The sequence below is a fragment of the Bos taurus genome, chromosome X (genome assembly GCF_002263795.3).
Source record: "Bos taurus isolate L1 Dominette 01449 registration number 42190680 breed Hereford chromosome X, ARS-UCD2.0, whole genome shotgun sequence".
Lineage (NCBI taxonomy): Eukaryota > Metazoa > Chordata > Mammalia > Artiodactyla > Bovidae > Bos > Bos taurus.
The window spans coordinates 108,997,927-109,013,937 of record NC_037357.1 but is presented as its reverse complement, the minus strand read 5'-3'; positions in this window follow the sequence as shown (position 1 = coordinate 109,013,937).

The window sequence follows — 16,011 nt, the reverse complement described above, 5'->3', positions numbered from 1 at the left end:
GAAGTACCCCAATTCATTGGGTAATTGAACTTAATTTCATATTACTGTACAATGCTATTTGGCATTTCTCCAAATCACTTTTTCATATCATTTTCCTATCCGTGTTTTGGATTGTTCAAGCATTTTTTTTTTTTCTTGACAAGCAGGCTTTATCTAAAACTGTCCTCTAAATTTTTCTTCTAGTCGATATTTATATTTTAATTTCTATTTATAGAATTGTAGGGCATTAGAAATACTTTTAAAACTTTAATAACAACAATAAACTAAATATTCTTATACAAAAATATCAATGAGTCTAATGGAAACTAAAATAAATAACAACCAAAATACTTTTCTTTTTATCAAAGTTTGAAATGCATCCCCTAATTGAGTGGTTATAGCAGTACAGGGTCCAAAAATGCAAGAAAGAAATAACGTTAGGTATTTCAGATACAGGGAACTTTAATATACAAAGTTATTTATAAACATGTTGACTTGAGTTTAAATTTTCATTTGGTGGTGGAAAAGGCAGAAAATAATCAATACGAGGCCCCTCCCCTTGACTCCTCCTGATATTGTTTTATCAGGCACATTTCACACTAATCACCAGAAATACCATTCAGTGAATTACTTATCTTTGGTTCCCTCTCAATCCTCCTTTTGTACTCTCCACCCCACTTACAATTTCAAAAAATTTTCTTTCCCTCAAACAAAAGGTCTCCAGCAGTTTCTTTCTGCCTTGAAGGCTTCCAATCACTGAAGGAACCAATCAAAAACCCATTTGTTTTGTGAAGCTGTTGGTAAGATAATGAGTCAGCTCTTTCCAACATAGTAATCATTTAAAGAACCACAGTAGAAGGAAAAACATAAATACAGTATACTAACGCATATATATGGAATTTAGAAAGATGGTAACAATAACCCGGTGTACGAGACAGCAAAAGAGACACTGATGTATAGAACAGTCTTATGGACTCTGTGGGAGAGGGAGAGGGTGGGAAGATTTGGGAGAATGACATTGAAACATGTAAAATATCATGTAAGAAACGAGTTGCCAGTCCAGGTTCGATACACGATACCGGATGCTTGGGGCTAGTGCACTGGGACGACCCAGAGGGATGGTATGGGGAGGGAGGAGGAAGGAGAGTTCAGGATGGGGAACACATGTATACCTGTGGCGGATTCATTTTGATATTTGGCAAAACTAATACAATTATGTAAAGTTTAAAAATAAAATAAAATTAAAAAAAATAAAGAACCACAGTAAATTTTCTTTTTTTTAAATTTTATTTTATATTTAAACTTTACAATATTGTATTGGTTCTGCCATATATCGAAATGAATCCGCCACAGGTATACATGTGTTCCCCATCCTGAACCCTCCTCCCTCCTCTCTCCCCATACCATCCCTCTGGGTCGTCCCAGTGCAAGAAATTACTTAAATTCCCAAGTTAATTTCTTATAGAGGAAGGAGAGAAACTCTGTGCTTGGGGTGGGATAAGGGCAGCCAACACGTATGTATATTTGTGAGAGTAATGCTTCAAATCATTCCATGGACAGGTGTCATTTAGCTCTCCCACCAATACATAAAATTTAGGAAATCGACCCACAAATTAACCCCCTTTCTTTTTCCCTTGCAAATTGTAACACTTAAAGGAAAGCAGGATGTCTAGAGATATGAGAAATAATGGGTTCTCAAAAGATACAATAATTTCAGCAGAAGAAAGACATATATTTTATGTGCATTTTATGTTAAACATGGGAATTAAACTTTGAAGCCAGTCTTAGATTGGATTATCAGCCCTTTGTGCCATTTCACAAAAAGGATTCATACAGTTTTAAGTCACAGTCTCCACACCAATAAAACGTGAAGACAAGCACCAAAATCTCTCTCCAACTGTAACTTCCTGTGGTCTGTGATCCTGGCTTTTTTGGTCCCTAAGTAGTACAGCCACTCTACTCAGAATCACACAATACTTCTCCCACTGCATTAGAGGAATTCAAGAGCTTATCAGCTTAATGAAAAAATGCTCTGATCAATAAATCTAGACCTTTGGAGTGCAAAAATTCACCTGGTGGTCTTATAAAAAGACAAAGGCTTGGACCCGTCTCTTCAGTATTCTGACACAGTAAATTTCAGTGTGGTCCCCAACACCTGCAATTTTAATAAGCTAACAGGTGGTACTGACACCTATGGAAATTTCAGAACCACTAGTTGAGGTCTTGGCGTTTATATGTAATTTCTGAGCTACACATTGGTCTAATTTCCACGTCAAGGGGTTAGATAGACTTAAGTGATTTTTCCCTCTATAATTTTGCTCCCACACATTCTTCCTCTCACAGGAGAAATCTGTTTGTTAGGTAAACTTTGCACTACTGGCAAATTATTCTTTTCAAAGTGATAGACCTTTTGCAAACTGTGGGCTGCTCTGGATATAATTTTGTGATTTTTAAAACTCAGGGTGTGAAGTACACTTTGCAAATGTCTCTGTGAAAGGTTGCTTCAAAAGTGGAGAAGTGCTGTGTGGGAGGCTCTGAGCACAATGAGCACAGAAGGGGAGCTGTCCACAGTATGCATTATGCCAGAATAATGACAATGATTAGCATTTATATCATGGCCTTTAAAATATTGGAATTTAAGATCTACCACATTTCTTTGATAAAATTTAAGATGCATTTTTGATGCTAATATTGAACACCTTCCTGCTTCTATATCTCTCATTTTCTCTCCATTAACAAAGAAAGAAGCATCCATCCTCCTGAGTAAACTTAAGAAACTCATCTCTGAATTCAAACTTGAATCCGAGGACCTTGTTCCACTCTGTCATCCCAGGTATTCTAGCACCCCCTTTATTATCATTTCTCTCTATTTGCAGATAGGTACTCAGCTTCTCATGCTTCAGAAGAAAAAAATGTGAAAGTCTTACCTGTGTCTGATGCTTCCTCTAATGATTCCCTACTCTTATTCCTTTTATAGCAAAACATTTCAGAGATAACTCCACGAATTCTTTCATCACTCATTTCCTCCATAAGAGGTTTCTTACGTTTTTAAATCATTATACAAAATGTTCTCTCTCACTCTTGCTCTGTGTGTCTCTCTCTTCCTACCCCTCCTTCCCTCCCTCTTGCTGTCTTTTTTGATATATACATATTATATATATATAATATACATGTGTATATATAATATATATGTGTATATAATATATCTGTGACTACATACACACATGTACATATATAGACAGATAAATATTAATATATCTAATGAGCCACATCTACTGTCCTTGCCTCATTCTTCACATACCTTGTGTTTCTGCTAAATGTCTCATTTTCCATCTACCTACTCTGATCAGAAGAATATGTAAAGCTATGCTACAATAGTAAATAACCTAAGATGTGTGAAGTTTCAGCTAATTAAAAAACTTTAATGACTTAAAATAGCAGTTTTATTTCTCTCTTGTGAAATAAGACCATCATCGAATAGTTGAGAAATGGGAGAGGAGGTCTCTCTCATCTCACTCAGGGAATCAAGTAGAGGAGCAGCCACCATCTTGAACTTTGTCATTTCCCAAATTAGATAGAAAAAAGAACTCTAAAATGTCTCACACCAGCTAACTGCTCCAGCCTAGAGGTGATGTATGTCAAGTCCACTCATACATCACTGGCCAAAATTACGTGTCCCACCAACCCATGGGTAATTCAAAGAAATGAAATATCCCATGTGCTCAGAAAGTAAGAACCAGAAATATGAGACATATAGTTAATCCCATGTGTTTAAATATATGTATACACACACACACACACACACATATAATATCCTCTTTGGCTTCTTTATTATTTAATTCTCATGATATTCTACTTTATGTCTATTTCACTCTTCTTTTTTCTCACACAGCCCCCACATACTGTACCAAACTTATAGTCTACTCTCTCTACACTACCACTCCTATAGACTTCACTGACTTTTGTGCATTCAATTAACCCTTTTAGGTCTTAGTCTATATTTTCAGATCTTCCTTCTACTGCTTCTTTAGCTCAGTAGCCATAAGGACATGTGAGGTTGGTGCTGGAAAATTATTTCACCTAACAATGAAGTCACATTATTAAAAAACTGCTCTATGGAGGGTTATAAGATCAATGAATAAAGGCTTGAAAATAAGAGCTCTTCAATGGTTACATAATAAAAATATTGGTCTGAAGTACATGGAAATTGGTGGCCACACTCTTCAAGTTTCAAGTAGTAGATTATATCATGTAGGATCATGGAGGATTTTGACTCAAATCCAGAAAATACATTTCAGCATATATTGCATATCAGACCTTGTTTTGTGAGTATCCACATTTATTACCCTGTTTAATCCTCAGCAATAAAACAGCTAATGCTTTGTATTTAGAATACAGAGGTTTAATACTAAAAGAATATAAGATAAATCTTAGGGTAAAAAGCAAAACTACTTTAGAATCACCTACCACAGCTAACTTTCTGATAATTATTGTAAAGGCAGAATGGTTTGAAAACAAAGATCTCTGATCATAGACATTCCCATGGCTGGTAGCTTTCTTTGGTCTAAATTAGTTTCAATACTCTAGCATTAAAATTGCTATTCAGGTTCATAAACACAAAAGCATGAATACTTTATGGATTATTTAAGGAATTTCAAACTTAGTTTTTTACCACATGTGATTTTTTTCACACCATTTCTATAACTTAACATGCAAATCGATTATACACATATAATACTTCTTAGAATTAAGATAACTAGGATCCCCATTTCAATATAGTGATATTGATTCATAAACTTTTTCCATGCTGCTGCTGCTGCTGCTAAGTCGCTTCAGTCGTGTCCGACTCTGTGTGACCCCATAGACGACAGCCCACCAGGCTCCCCCATCCCTGGGATTCTCCAGGCAAGAACACTGGAGTGGGTTGCCACTTCCTTCTCCAATGCATGAAAGTAAAAAGTGAAAGTGAAGTCACTCAGTCGTGTCTGACTCTTAGCGACCCCATGGACTGCAGCCCACGAGGCTTCTCTTTCCATGGGATTTTCCAGGCAAGAGCACTGGAGTGGGGTGCCATTGCCTTCTCCAACTTCCATACAAAATAATACCACTTGTTACCAATTCTGATATAATTCAAATACTCTATTACCTCCTCAAATATTTTTCTACTCCCACCATCATCACAGATAAGAATCCTATAAAACACAGAAATATTTAAAAAGAGACAAAGTGACAGCTACTGTATCATAAACAAGGGGAGCCCATCTGTATAGAGTACTAAATATAACATTCTGTCTGACACAACCTACTACTCAGCCCTTCTGCAAATGCAGACACGCATTACTGGTTTCAATCTGAGAAATCAGTGTCATGAACCTAGAGACTTTACTCTTTTCCTGTGCCTCCAATCTATTATACCCACCTTTGTACTCTCCATCAGAGTACTATTTTGATCTCTGTACTCCCAGACTTGTATTATAATAGTTCCAATAGGAGGTTTAGAGGTGGTTCAAGGAGTCATGGACTCCTTTTTTTTTTAGATATTTTTTAATTGAGGTAACATTGGTTTATAATATTCTGTAAGTGTCATGTGTGCAACACTGTATCTCTACTTCTGTATGACCTACAGCATGCTTACCACCAAAAATGTACTTTCCATCCATCTCTATACAATTGAACCTCTTTACATATTTGCCCATCCTCCAACCCTTCCCTTCTGGTAACCACCCACTTGGTTCTTGGTTCTATGTGTTTCGTATATCTGTTTGTTATGTTCCACATTTGAGTGAAATAATACAGTATGGATTCTATTATTTTAAATAAAGTGTAGTTCTGGTTCTCAATTGATCATTTTGGCAGCTATAGACGAGAAGACTGAACCCAAAGGTGTGTTCCCACTGGAAACTGGCCTTTGACAATGTAATGGAATCCTACCAGAAAACTCAGCAAAAATTCAGTCTTTCCATTTTCAGCTGTGAAATGGAATACAATTTTCAGTGCAATACTTACATGAAAGAAAATATAGTCCAGAAAAAATATGTTTTTCACATGTTAGAGTCTACAGAAACGATTGCCTACAGAACATAGGAATTTTGCAGCTTGAATTATCAATCATGTTGCTTTCTACTTTCCCCTCATGCTGTGCTATGCATACCTCATCCTCACTAATCCTCTTTTATTTCTATTAACTTCTCTTCTATGGTTTTCCTCCATTCTGACAGGATTTCGATATCTCCTAGCTCCCAGTTTTTGGCTCATTCTCCTAACTTCTCTTGTCAGCTCTCTCCTCTGGTGTAACACTTCATTGGTTGAGTCTATCAGTAATGATATCCCTGTTTAAAAGTTTTACTACATTAAAGGCTTGCATAGTACCCCTAAAGGTGGCTCCTCTTAGCACAATTCAGCCATCTGGGTGAAGAACAAGGGCAGTTATAGTCCTCATTAATTTTCCTTCAAATGTACCTTTGCATCATGGTTATATCATGCCATTAGATGCAATTTTCTGGCATTTTATAATGATAAAGCTTGTGTTTTAAAAAAGTCATTAAAAAGCATAAGTAACAGTATTCAAAAAAATTTAATATTGTTCTGTAAATTGTTTCTTTACCTTATAAAGAAAGTGTTTAAAAGTAAGAATTTAAGAATCAGAATTAAATAAATTTGGATGGGTTTACATTTCAGCTCCACCAATTATTAGGTCTGTGCTTTAATTTCCTCATCTGTAAATGGAGAATACTAAAACATACCTCACATGATTATTGTAAAGACCCATTAAAACTATTTAGAAAGCACTGAATACACCGCATGGCATGTAGTGTTTACAAAGTTAGAGGACAAAGTAGCTCTACTGAAGTATCCAAATCAGTTAAAGAAATTATTTCATTGCCTAGGAGCAAGTGACTCTCTCTGTCACCTAAACCCATAAATCACTTATCATTACTAGGATATGGCTGAAGATTGATTCCTTTAACAGGGGTGAAACAAGGGAAATCAGAGGAAAGGAAAGATGGTAAATTTAATCCTTGCCATCTGTTCAAACCATACTATAGTGTAGTGAATCATAACAGAAGTCATTTTTTAAATCTCTTCTTTGTGGCCTTAGCAAATGTAGTTTAATATTGTTTGAGGTTTAGACTAGGTTCCAAGTTACGAATGGTGGAAAAGATATACTGTTATAGCTTGGTTCCACTGTATTCTCAAGATGATAACTGGAATATTGACTTCCTTTTGGTCTGACTCACTGAATTTTACACATGTGGAATTTTTAAAAATAATACATAAATGTGCGTGTGTGAGTGGTAAGTTGCTTCAGTTGTGTCTGACTCTTTTTGACACTATGGACTGTAGCCCATTAGGCTCCTCTGTCCATGGGATTCTCCAGACAAGAACACTGGGGTGGGTTGCCATTCCCTTCTCCAGGGGATCGTCCCAACCCAAGGATCAAACCCGGATGTCCTGCATTGCAGATGGAATTTTCATCATCTGAGCCACCAGGGAAGTCCCATATGATCTATGGGATACCAAAAAAAGAAATAACTTGCAAATTATTTGAGTTTCAGAAGAAGAGAGGGAGAAAGAGACAGAAAGCTTGTTTAAAGAAATAATGGCTGATAGAGTAATCATGATAGCAGAGTAGGAGGATGCTGCACTCACTCTCAAACACATCAAAGCTATAAATATATATAGAATAACTCTTGCTGCAATAGACCTGGGAACTAACAGGATGGCTCTTCTGCAATTAATCCTGTAAAGAAAGATCCCCACAGACACTCATCAGAGAGGAGGAGAAGCAATCACGTTGGGACCCACACTACTAGTAAAGATACAGAAGAGAAGGGAGATACCAGAAGCTTGAGAATCCTTCCTGTGGGGAGGGGCTTGGACCACATACTAGGCACCCCAGCCCTGGGATCTGACACCAGGAATACAAGACTCCCTGAGCTGTTTTGAAAACCAGCAGGGCTTACTAGAGGGCTGTAAGAAACTGAGACTCCACTCTTAAAGAGTACACAGACATCATACATAATGGTGAAAGGAAGGTGATTTTCTCTAAAATCAGGAATAAAACAAGATGTCCACTTTCTCTGCTCCTATTCAGCATAGTATAGGAAGTCCTAGCCAGAGCAATCAGGAAAGAAAAAGAAATAGTAGGCTTCCAAATAGGAAAGGCAAAAATTAAATTACCTTTCTTTGCGGATTATATGATCTTATATATAAATAATCCTGGGGGAAAAAAATCCACCTAAAAAATTTGTTAAACTAATCAACAAATTCAGTAAAGTTGCCAGATACAAAATCAGAATACAGAAATCAATCGTATTTTTATACATTAAAATGAAGTATTTTTTTATGGTAACTCTATTACAATGAAGTGTTTTTAAAAGAAAAAAAAATCCCATTCACAATAGCATCAATGACAACAAAATACTTAGGAATAAATTTAACCAAATAATTGAAAGATCTGTATACTGAAAACTCTAAAACAGTGAATTAAGAAACTGAAGACACAAATGGAAAGCTATCCTGTGTTTGTGGATCAAAATAATTCATATTGCTAAAATGTTAATACTACCCAAAGTCATCTATAGATTCAAAGTAATCCCTACCAAAATTCCAATGGCATTTTTTCACAGAAAAAAGTTTTTTTTTTTTTAATTAAATCCTAAAATTCGTATAGATCCACAAAAGAACCCAAATACCCAAGGCAATCCTGAGAAAAAGCAAAGTTGAAAGCATCACATTTCCCAATTTCAAAATATACTATGAAGCTATAATAATCAAAACATTATCACACTTGTAGTAAAAGAGACACAAAGAGTAGTGGAACAGAATTAAGAGCCCAGAAATAAAGTCTTGTGTGTATACTCTACTAATATTTGACAAGACAGCCAAGAATATTCAATGGTAGAAAGATAGATTCTACAAATAATGCTGGGAAAACTACATGTCAAAGAATAAAAGTGAACCTCTAATATCTTACAGCATTCACAAAAATTAAATTGAAATGGATTAAAGATTTAAATGAAAGAAGTGAAACAATAAAAATTCAAGAAGAAAATATAGGGGGAAACTCCTTGACATTAGTCCTAAAAAGATTTTTTAGATATGACAATGAAAGCAAACATAACAAAAGCAAAGTAAGTAAGTAGAACTACATCAATCTAAAAAACTTCTGCACAGAAAAATAAACAATCAACAAAATGAAAGGTCAACCTACAAAATGGGAGACAACATTTTCAAATCATAAATGTGATAAAAGAATAATATCCAAAATACACAAGGAACTCATACAATTCGATGGTTTTGTATATACACAGACACAGACACACACAGACACACACACACACACATTAATATATTCAAAGGCTTCCCTGGTGGCTTAGTCAGTAAAGAATCCACCTGCAGTGCAGGAGACCCAGGTTTGATCCCTGGGTTCGGAATATCCCCTGGATGAGGAAATGGCAAGCCACTCCAGTATTTTTGCCTGGGAAATCCCATGGACAGAGGAACCTGACGGGCTCCAGTCCATGAGGTCACAAAGAATCAGACACGACTTAGTGACTAAACCACCACACATATATGGAAGCAATTCAATTAAAACATAGGCAGAAGAACTGAATAAATTCTTTTTCCAAAGAAGACATCAAATCACCAACAGTTACATGAAAAGATGCTCTACATCATAATCATCAGGGAAATGCAAATCAAAACTACAAATTTGTATCACCACAAATAGACTAAGACATAACAAGTGTTGACAAGGATGCAGAGAAGGAAACCCTTGTGCTCTGTCTTGGTGGGAATGTATATTGGTACAGCTACTATGGTAAACAATATGGAAGTTCCTTAAAAAATTAAAAAAAGAATTGTCATAAGTTAGCAATCCTGCTTCAGGGTGTATATATTCAAAGAAAATGAAATCACTTTTTTGAAGAGATATCTGCACTTGCATGCTCATTGTAGCATTATTCACAAACACTGAGAAATGGAAACAACCAAAATATCCATAGGTGGTTTAATGGATATAGAATATGTGATATACACATGGATGAAATACTGTCTGACCACTAAAAAGAAGAAAATCCTGCTACTTGCAACTACATTTATGGACCCTTGGGCATTATGGTAAGTGAAATAAATGAGAGGAAAAGAAATACTGTGTGATATACCTAAATTATAGACTCTAATACAGTCAGACCCAGAGAAACAGAATAGAATGGTTGTTACCAGGTGCTTAGGTTGGGGGAAATGGGGAGATGCTGACCAAAGGGTAAAACTTCCAGTTAGCAGGTGAATTTCTGGGTATCTAATGTACAGCATGGTGATTGCAGTTAACATTATTGTATTATATACCTGAAAGTTGCTAAGACAGTAGATGTTAAATGTTCTCACTGGGTTGGGGGGGAGTGTAGAAATGGTATCTATGTGAGGTAGTGGAGTTGTATTATAGGCTTTACTGTGGTAATCATATCACAATATGTAATATACCAACAATTTGCACATCTTAAACTTACACAGTGCTATATGTCAATATATCTCAATAAAGCTAGAAAAAAATAAAGAATAGATTGTTGCACAACATTCAAGCAAAATTTCTAGTTTAGGACTGCTTTTTCTTGGCACTGTTTTGTATCACATAATAGCAGACTCATACATACTTCTGATAAGGTTAGGTGCAGGAAAAATGAAGCACTGATGGTATATGGGAGTTTAGAGATAAACTAAGAGTGTTCCCCCTTCTTTCCCTATTTTGTGAAGCTTCTCCAGAAGCACCTGTGTAACTTCCACGGCTTCGGCTCCTGTGACACAAAACTGGTATGGTCTGATACTGATCATTTAACCTGGCCCTAGATTCCTTTATGACCCTCTCCTTAAATCTGCCTTTCCAGTATAGGGGTAGAAGTAGATTCCTATTCCTATGAATCACTCCACTATCTTGGTGGCGATTCTTTACTTCTAAGCAGTTTGATCACTGGTGTTCTTAATACCTATATTAAATGTACTTGCAAAGACTTGACATGGTTTCTATTGTGTTTGTTATGAGCAAATGAAATATAATAAAATTTCCAAATATTAAAAATTGTTCAGTTCAGTTCAGTTTTTCAGTCATATCCAACTCTGCAAACCCATGGACTGCAGCACACCAGGCTTCCCTGTCCATCACCAACACCTGGAGCTTACTCAAACTCATGTCCATTGAGTTGGTGATGCCATCCAACCATCTCATCCTCTGTCATCCCCTGATCCTCCTGCCTTCCATCATTCCAAGCATCAGGGCCTTTTCAAATGAGTCAGTTCTTTGCATCAGGTGGCCAAAGATTGGAGTTTCAGCTTCAGCATCAGTCCTTCCAATGAATATTCAGGACTGATTTCCTTTAGCATGGATGGTTGGATTTCCTTGCAGTCCAAGGGACTCTCAAGAGTCTTCTCCAACACCACAGTTCAAAAGCATCAATTCTTTGTTGCTCAGCTTTCTTTATAGTCCAACTCTCATATCCATACATGACTACTGGGAAAACCATAGCTTTGACTAGATGGACCTTTATTGGCAAAGTAATGTCTGTCTGTTTTTTTTTTTTTTTTAATATACTGTCTAGGTTGCTCATAACTTTTCTTCCAAGGAGAAAGCATCTTTTAATTTTACGGCGGCAGTCACCATCTGCGGTGATTTTGGAGTCCCAAAAAATAAACTCTGTAACTGTTTCCATTGTTTCCTCATCTATTTGCCATGAAGTGATGGGACCAGATGCCATGATCTTAGTTTTCTGAATGTTGAGTTTTAAGCCAACTTTTTCACTCTCCTCTTTCACTTTCATCAAGAGGCTCTTTAGTTCTTCTTTGCTTTCCATCATAAGGGTGGTGTCATCTGCATATCTGAGGCTATTGATATTTCTCCCAGGTATCTTGATTCCAGCTTGTGCTTCATCCAGTCCAGCATTTCTCATGATGTACTCTGCATATAAGTTAAATAAACATGGTGAGAATATACAGCCTTGATGTACTCCTTTCCCAATTTGGACCCAGTCCATTGTTCCATGTCCAGTTCTAATTGTTGCTTCTTGACCTGCATACAGATTTCTCAACTGGCAGGTCAGGTGGTCTGGTATTTCCATCTCTTGAAGAGTTTTCCACAGTTTTTTGTGATCCACACTGTCAAAGGCTTTAGTGTAGTCTATAGAGCAGAAGCAGATGCTTTTTCTGGAATTCTCGCACTTTTTGATGATCCAACAGATGTTGGCAATTTGATCTCTGGTTCTTCTGCCTTTTCTAAAACCAACTTGAACATCTGGAAGTTCATGGTTCATGTACTGTTGAAGCCCGGCTTGGGGAATTTTTTAATTAATTAATTTATTTTAATTGGAGACTAATTACTTTACAATATTTTAGTGGTTTTTGCCACACATTGACATGAATCAGCCGTGGGTGTACATGTGTCCCCCATCCTGAATCCTTCTCCCACCTCCCTCCCCATCCCATCCCTCAGGGTCATCCCAGTGCACCAGCCCTGAGAACCCTGTTTCATGCATCCAACCTGGACTGGCGATCTGTTTCACATATAATAATATACATATTTCAATGCTATTCTCTCAAATCATCTCACCCTCGCCTTCTCCCACAGAGTCCAAAAGTCTGTTCTTTACATCTGTATTTCTTTTGCTGTCTCACATATAGGGACATCATTACCATCTTTCTAAATTCCATATATGCATTAATATTCTATATCGGTGTTTTTATTTCTGACTTACTTCACCCGTATAATAGGGTCCAGTTTCATCCACCTCATTAGAACTGATTCAAATGCATTCTTTTTAATTGAGTAATATTCCATTGTGTATATGAACCACAGCTTTCTCATCCATTCATCTGCCATTGGACATCTAGGTTGCTTCCATGTCCTGGCTATTATAAACAGTACTGCGATTAACTTTGGTGTACACGTATCTCTTTCAATTCTAGTTTCCTTGATGTGTATGCCTAGCAGTCGGATTGCTGGGTCGTATGGCAGTTCTATTTCCAGTTTCTTGGGGATGGTCTTGATCACTGCCTGCTGTACAATGTCACGAACCTTCATCCATAGTTCTTCAGGCACTCTGTCTATCAGACCTAAAATCTCAAAAGGTATAACACTGTGGAGAAGTTTGAATGGTGAGCTTTATACCACAGGAAATATGAAGTGATTCAAAGTTCCATAAAGACTGCTCACTTCAGCAGCATATATACAAAGTTTTATAAGATTAATTGAAAGCAGTAGGCAATTTATATTAGATGTGGAGTGATGTCAGAGAAAAATTGCAGGACTTCCCTGGCAGTCCAGTGATTAAGACTCCAAGCTTCCACTGCAGGGGGCAAGGGTTCCATCCCTGGTCAGGGAACTAAGATCTCACAAGCCCCACAGCTCATCCAGAAAAAAAGAAAAATTGCACAAGGTGGTTAAACAGGCAAGGAGGACTTTTCTCAATATGATTATAAAAAGAGAAATAGTTTTAACTCAGCTCTGCTGAAACAAAAGACAGAAGTTTTCAAGTGCCAGGATGAGCTGTAGTAAACATACTTGAGGATGTTGGAGAAGAGGTTGGTCAAGATAGACATCGCTGTTTGCTTTGGCTGTTATCAAAGCCAGACTCTATACTCCCCACAGAGACTGGAAACTAGGGGAACTATCCTTCTTGAAGATTATATTTCAAAGAGATAACTCCCAGGTCCTTGAGAAAGACATTCCTGGGTTATAAAATTATCAGGTTACTAGAAAAATATATATATATATGTCTCAAAGGGGTAGAGAAAGAGTTTACAATTTCAAATTTTTTTAAGTAAATGTTTTCAGGAAAGGGAGGTTAGGGGCCTGTATTAAGGAAGAAACCTGTCTGAAGTTTAGCCAAAGTAAGGGAAGCATTAAGGCCATCTTGATCTGTAACTATTAATAAAATTAGGGTGACCTGCAGGAAGGTTAGTTTATAAGGGCATGATCTATAGGGGCAAAGAAAAGCAATGCTTTAGAAACTTTATTAGAAGAATCAAAAGTAATTGCTGATTAGATAGAGGTAAGGAATAATGAGAAAGGGCAGTTACAGGGTAAACTCAACTAATGTTCTCTGGGCTGTAGCATTAATAAAGATGAAATAAGTAGAAAAAATGATCAGTTGGTACAAAGTGAGAGACAGTTGAATGGACTGCCCAATTAGAAATCCTACTTTATTGAGTCTAGTCATTACCTAATCAAGGATTAACAAACCTGCATTTATTAGATATACTTCTGTCTAGGGGTTGAGAAATACAAGCTTAATTACTACTTTATTCCTATGAGATTTTTTAAAAATATACTTTGCAGAAAGGTAATGGAAGAATGATTTGTCACTTAAGTATAAAAGAGAAAGAAAGCAGGTGGGCAAAAGAAATGGACAAAAGGTAATATTTACCCACCAGTTGTTGTGTTAAGTGTTCTCATATATTTAGTTTTCACAAAACAATGAGACATAAGGAAGATATTATTTATCCCATTCTGCAGATGAAACTCTGTTTACAAAGCAATATATCAGCCAATTGCACAGCTCACCTTTGAATTTATGGCCTTAAGTCTGTTGAAATGTAAGAGCCAAACTCTGCTAATGCAAGGTGCTTAGAATAGATAGACTTCAGTGAGCAGGGAAATTAGAGCATGCATGAACTGATCACAAGTTTTGCTGATCTTGTAGCTTTTTGACATCTGTCTAGATCCAAAGGCCCTTCCTCTGCTACAGCATCAAATTAGAGGTGGTCTCCTTCTTAAAAAACCAATATTTGCAGAGCTATTCAGGCTTCAGTCATGGTATTTCTTCAAGGATTAACTATATAACTTTAGAAAATCCTTGCTTTTGTTGAGAGCAATGTTAAATTTTGATGCAATTGTTTGCAGCGATGCAACTTGGTCGCCCTCTGGAGGCTCTTCTCAGGTCTGACTAACATCTTCATTTTGAGGCAAAAGTCAGGTCTTAACAATGCAATGACTTTTTTATACATTATACTTTTTAAGATGCTATAAAAATATTGAGTTCAAAATGTCCAAAATACTGTAAAATGCTGAATTTAAAATTTTATGGCATAGCATATTTTGAATTCCTGCTCTCCCACTGAAAATGGAGATAGTCATCATTTCCCTTTTATCATGTAATAAGTATATTGGAAATAAAACTATTATTTTTCCTCCCACATTAGAAACACATGGGCAATTTGTTCTATAATTTGAATAATAAAGCATATGTTACAATACTATATACTGAATTAGTACCAAGATCTGTATTTTTAGATTTTTTAAAATATCTCCAAATTTCCAACATTTTTCTTTCTCTCAGAGATAAAACAGAGCATACAGGAATCCTTATAAACAGAATGGTTCAAAGGATAAAACACATTTTGCTCTCCAGTTCATTCTTTTTCAGTATTCTTGTAGAAGCTGTATTATTTCAGTTACTGAAAATTATATGAGCAAGTTCTTGCTATATACTGGTGATAGCTGCCATGATTTTGCTATAAATTTTTTACATAAAGTAAGCAGATATGGACTACTGTTATAAAAGTCATTCTTTACTTGATTTAAATGAATTTAATTCTTTAGCTGAGCAGGTAGAGAATTCTGACTCAGTCATTATTTGAGGTATCTTATACAAACAAAGTGGTTCAGGGAGACCATGAGTAGTTTGTTTTACATATATTTTAAATGAATGGATTTATATGCTAAATAGGCAACTGAATTTACAGAATTTAGATTAGAGGTCTCAGATACACATATGTCCAAACTGCATAGAGTTGGTAAGCTGTGTGTTTCTATGAAATGATATTCTGAGTTCTACAGTGAGAGGACATGATGGCCTAGAATTGAATTTTGAAGAATTTCAACATTTAATGTCTGAAGAGAAGGAAATGTACCTGCAAAGAAGATGAGAATGAAGAGCCACAGAAATTAGAGGAAAACCAGAGGAGATTTTGAGTCAAGTGAAATCAAGTTTCAAAGACAGAAGCAACCCTACATACAGGTCAAGTAACTAAGAGAGAAAATTT